This window comes from Dipodomys spectabilis, unplaced genomic scaffold (assembly GCF_019054845.1).
Source record: "Dipodomys spectabilis isolate Male_0828 unplaced genomic scaffold, ASM1905484v1 ptg000094l, whole genome shotgun sequence".
NCBI classification, from domain to species: Eukaryota; Metazoa; Chordata; class Mammalia; order Rodentia; family Heteromyidae; genus Dipodomys; species Dipodomys spectabilis.
In genome coordinates this window covers 12,171,350-12,177,349 of record NW_024870771.1, presented here as the reverse complement: position 1 = coordinate 12,177,349, position 6,000 = coordinate 12,171,350, and the positions used below count along the sequence as shown (strand labels likewise).

Sequence of the window (6,000 nt, the reverse complement as noted above, 5' to 3'; positions counted from 1 at the left end):
CCCCCACCGAATCCTCCCCCCTCCCCCCCCCACCCCGCACCAACATTGTAAAGCTCGTTTTGGACATGACCTTGTACTTCTCATTATTGCAACAGGTCCACCTGTATCCTTAAACGACTTGTTTTTCCCCATCACCTCCACAAGTTATACTGACATCAAATATAGTGAAAGCAGGGGTTATACTGTGGGGGAGAGACATACAAAGCAACAAAGAGATAATCTTATAAATGCGTTAGAAACAAATGCTTGAAATAAAAAAGCATTAAAATACATATCTAAGGGTTCATTTTCCTAACATCACATTATCTGACCTTTTCCGCTTGACTCATCCCTCAGTAGATGAACGGATCAAGAAAATGTGGTATATATACACAATTCTATGCCTCCATCAGAAAGAATGACACTGCCCCATTTGTTAGGAAGTGGAAAAACTTGGAAAAAATTATATTAAGTGAAGTAAACCAGGCCCAAAGAAACATAGGTCCCATGGTTTCCCTTATTTGCAATATCTAGTATATGTATGAGTGAAGTGATGGCTTTTTCTTTAGAATTTGAATATGGAGGCCACAGGAACACATGAAATTGACAAGTTAAAAACCAAATTTGTATCCGCTTGGAACAACATGCAATACAGTTGGGTGTTGAAAACAAAGATGTATTTTAGTAGAAATTCCCCTGTATTATTACTTGGCAAATGTTATCATTTTAAATACGAGGACGAAAATAAAACATGACTTGCAAGATCAGGATGTGCAATAGAAGATCATGTAATTGCGGGAAATGTAGAAGAATTTCATAAAGATTTCATTTCTAGAATATGGCTGACCTACAGGGAAGAATTTCCTCAAATAGAGGGCTCAACCTTGACTTCAGATTGTGGTTGGGGCTGTACACTAAGAACTGGCCAAATGCTCTTGGCTCAAGGACTCATACAATATTTTCTTGGTGGAGCTTAGACCTGGTCTGATGCACTGAACATTGAAAAATCAGACTGAATCATGGACTTCCCATGCTGTGAAAAAATTTACTACATCTTTTGATGGGAAAGAGAACTCAAAACTCCAACTTTTTCTCTGAAGGAAAAAGTTAAGAAATATTCTAATGATCATGAAATTTGAAATGAAATTTACTATAGGAAAACCATTTCCTGGTTTGGTGATTCCCCATTGGCTCTTTTTGGCTTACATCAATTAGTGAAATATGGAAAGAAATCTGTGAAAAAATCTGGAGATTGGTATGGACCAGCTGTTGTTGCTCATATTTTAAGAAAAGCAGTTGAAGAAGCAAAACACCCTGATTTAAAAGGAATAACTATGTTGCACAAGACTGTATAGTTGTGATGTAATTGATAAGCAAAGTGCTTCAATGACTTTTGTTAATGCTGTTGACATAGCTGTTATCATTTTAGTTCCTGTAAGACGTGGTAGAGAAAGAACCAACACAAACTACCTGGAGTTCATGAAGGGTGTCCTAAGCCTTGAAAACTGTGTGGTTATTATTGGTGGCAAACTGAAACAGTCATGCTCTCTGAGACCACAAGGAAATAAAATTAGAATTCAACACCAAAAACCACCAAAGGAAGTTCTGTAACACATGGAGGCTGAACAACACACTGTTGAACCACCAGTGTGTCATGGAAGAGATTAGAAAGGAAATTCAAATGTTCATGCCATTTAATAAAAATGAACACACAAACTATCAGCTCCTCTGGGACAAAGCAAAGGCAGTACTCAGAGGCAAGTTTATAGCTCTGAGTTCCTACATTAACAAATTGGAAAGATCTGAAACTAACAATTTAATGAGGCACCTAAAACTCCTTGAAAAAGAACAACAAGCTAAACTCCAATCCAGTAGACAGAAACAAATAATTAAAATTAAAACCAAATTAAATGAATTAGAGTCCAAAAAAATATGTAGACAGAATTAACAAAACAAAGAGTTGGTTCTTCAAAAAAGTAATAAAATTGACACACCCTTAGCAAATCTTATGAGAAAAAAAGAGAATACATCCAAATAAACAAACTCAGAGATGAGAATGGAAACATCACTACAGAAACAACCAAGATTCAGAATATAATAAGGGGATACTTCTGAAACCTTTATGCTAATAAGTTTGAGAATCTGAAAGGTATTGACAAATTTCTAGTAAATATTGACATGTCCAAGCTAAAGCAAGATGATTTAAACTAACTTAACAGACCCATATCGAGCACCAAAATAGAAACAGCAATAAGACTTCCTACCCAAGAAAAACTCAGGACCAGATGGATTTACAGCTGAATTCTACAAGGTCTTCAAAGCAGAATTCACACCAATACTCTTCCATCTCTTCAATGAAATTGAAAGCAGAAATTCAATACCACACTCTTCATATGAAGCCAGTATAACCTATATCCCAAAACCAGGCAGGGACTCATTAAAGAAAGAGAACAATAGACCCATTTCTTTACTGAATGTTGGCACAAATCTTCTCAACAAAATCTTGGCCAATCGACTTCAAAAACTCATCAAAAAAATTATACACCACGATCAAACAGGATTCATTTCAGAGATGCAAATCTGATTCAATATACGTAAAACAATTAATATAATTCATCACATCAACAAGAGCAAGGATAAGGACAACATGATTATCTTCATAGATGCAGAAAAAGCATTTAACAAGATCCAACACCCTTTTATGATGAAAATGCTGGAAGAACTAGGAATCCATGGAATATTCCTCAATATAATAAAGGCTGTATATGACAAACCTACAGCCAGCATTAGACTTAATGGCAAAAAGTTAAAGCCATTTCCTCTAAATTCAGAAATGAAACAAGGATGTCCACTCTCTGTACTCCTCTTTAACCTAGTATTAGAATGCCTACATAGGGCAATAAGAAAAGATGCAGACATAAAGGGCATCCAAATAGGGAAAGATGAAGTAAAACTCTCCCTCCTTGCAGATGACATGATCTTGTATTTAAAGAACCCTGTGAACTCCACTCCCAAGTTACTTGAGCTGATTGGAAACTTTGGCAATCTGCAGGGTATAAAATTAACCCTCAAAAATCAATGGCTTTCCTGTATGCCAATAATGAGAAGAGCGAGGCTGAAATTAGGAAAGCAACCCCTTTTTCAATAACCCCCTCCCAAAAAAATAAAATACTTAGGAGTTAACTTAACAAAAGAGGTGAAGTACCTCTATGACAAAAACTTTAAAAACCTGAAAAAGGAAATTAAAGCAGAACTAAGCAAGTGGAAAATCCTCCCATGCTCCTGGATTGTGAGGATTAACATGGTGAAAATGGCAATACTGCCAAAGGCTATCTACAAATTCAATGTCATACCCATCAATATCCCAACCTCATTCTTCAAAGAAATAGAAGAAGCAATCCAAAAATTCATATGGGATAATAGAAGACCCCAAATAGCAAAAACAATCCTTTGTAGAAAGAACAGCACTGGAGGAATATCAATTCCAATTACAAACTCTACTACAAAGCCATAGTAATCAAAACAGCTTGGTACTGGCACAAGAAGAGACCTGAGGACCAATGGAATAGGACTGAAAACCCAGAAATGAACCCACAGACCTTTATCCACCTAATCTTTGACAAGGGAGCTAAAGAAATCGAATGGAAGAAAAACAGCCTTTTCAGTAAAAGGTTCTGGCAAAATTGGTTAATCACTTGTAGAAAACTAAAGCTAAATTCATATATATCACCCTGCACCAGACTCAACTCCAAATGGATCAAAGAACTCGAAATAAAAGCAGACTCCATGAAAACTTTACAGGAATGAATAGGAGAAACTCTTGGCATAAGCCACAGAAACTCCTTGGCACAGGATGAAATTTTCTTAATAGAGAGAGATCCAGAAACACAACAAATCAAAGAAAGATTGGACAAATGGGATTGCATGAAGCAGCAGAGCTTCTGCATGGCAAAGGACATAGCTAGCAAGATAATAGAAAGCCCACAGATTGGGAGAAGATCTTCACTAGCCATAAAATGGACAAGGGTCTCATATCTAAAATATACTTAGAACTCAAAAAACTAAATCCCCAACAACAAATCCTCAAAGAAACAACTGCCCAATTAATAAATGGACTAAAGACTTAAAGAGAGACTTCTCTGAAGAGGAACTAAGAATGACCAATAGACACATGATGAAATGCTCAACTTCTCTAGCCATAAAAGAAATGCAAATCAAGACACCATTGAGATTCCACCCCACCTCAGTTAGAATGGCTATAATCAAGAAATCTAGTAATAACAGATGCTGGAGGGGATGTGGCCATAAGGGAACCCTACTGCATTGTTGGTGGGAGTGTAAATTTGTTCAACCACTCTGGAAAGCAATATGGAGGTTCTTCAAAAGACTCCACATAGAGTTCACGTATGACCCAGCAATTCCACTTTGGGGCATTTACCCAAATGATCATAAACAAGGTCATACCAAAGCTACCATCACAGCCATGTTTATTGGAGTATTATTTATGATAGCTAAAATATAGAACCAACCCAGATGATCTTCAGTAAATGAATGGATCAAGAAATATATTCAAACAATGGAATCCTATGCCTCCATCAGAAAGAATGGCATTGCCTCATTTGTTAGGAAATGGAAAGACTTGGAAAAAAATTATATTAAGTGAATTAAGCCAGGCCCAAAGAAACATAGGTTCCATGATTTCCCTTGTTTGCAATGACTAGTACAGGTGTCAGATAAGCAGAGGTCAAAGGCTATGTATATATGACCACATGAAATAATTGTAAGCAAAATGTACCCCAAGACAAAGACACAAGTGGTTTTTTTTCTTTCTTGCTATTGTTTTTAGTGTACTTACAATGCACTATGTGATTCTTTTGTTTCTTTAATATGTTCTTCCCCCAGGGTATAACCCCTGTTTTCACTGGATTTGATGCCAGTGTTCTGCATCTTGTATGGACATTTTTGTAATTTGTGGAGGGGAAGGGATATTGGGGAATGCATAAATGGGGATGCAGCCTGACTCATTGTGACAAGGAGAGGTACAGGACACTAAGTTGAAAACAAACTTTACAATATCGGGGTGAGGGGGGTAATAGGAGTGGGGGAGGTGGAGAGGGAAAGGATTGCAGGGGATAAACAAAGGAGGAGGTAACAATGCTCACTACTCATGTAAATGTAAACCCTCTGGGCAACAGTTTTACAATATATATATTTAAAAGAAAAAAAAAGAAAGAAAAAGAAAGGAGTGGTCCATAAAGTTGGGGTTAAGTCATCTCAATTTAGCTCCTTAAATTCCACTAGCTTGTAGGATGCCTCCACAGTAGTTAGTTTTCATTATTAATATATCTATTGAAAGCTAATTTATTTGTCACATGAATGTTGAATATCAAGGATATTTCATATATTCTTAGTGTTGGTTTCAGAGCTTACATAGTAAGTTCTCTACTAATGTGTGTATGTGTTTGTATATGTGTGTGTGTGTGTGTGTGTGTTTGTGCTTTCTCTTTTTGTAATCCCAAGTCTTTGGTAGGGAAACTAATGAGTGGAGAATATTCACTTTTTACAAAATCTGTTACTAAGGCATTTTAGCTTGAACAAGCCTTAGGTTTCTTATAAAAACTCACTGTAAATATCCCAATAGGCTTCTGCTTTTCCCCAAAGTGCTAGCCAATTATTAACAGATTCTGACATTTCCAGGGCTTTTTGCCTCTGAGTCAAACCAGGATCAAACTGCATCTAAGACACATGTGGTATTTCTTGAATTTTAATTCATAAACTTGTCTTTCTATGCATCTATAATATGTTTGAGCAATTTCAGAGGCATAAATGACAAAAAGATAAATGAATGTAAAGGCAAGGGTTAAAGAGCTCAGTTATAAAAATCAGACATAATGAAGCTACATAGAAGCATAATTAGAGAGGCAAACTGAATGCTAAGGGCAGACAAGCATCTAATACCAAAAGGAGGTTAGAAATGTTTCTACAGGAAGTTCTGGCTAAAACCAGATTTGTAAAACAAGT

The 6,000-nt window shown here is 36.4% G+C and overlaps 1 pseudogene; it reads left to right on the top strand.

Moving 5' to 3' along the window:
• The first annotated feature begins 548 nt into the window (after nt 1–548).
• The window catches only part of LOC122112362, an 88,859-nt pseudogene continuing 83,407 nt past the window's right edge, over nt 549–6,000 (top strand).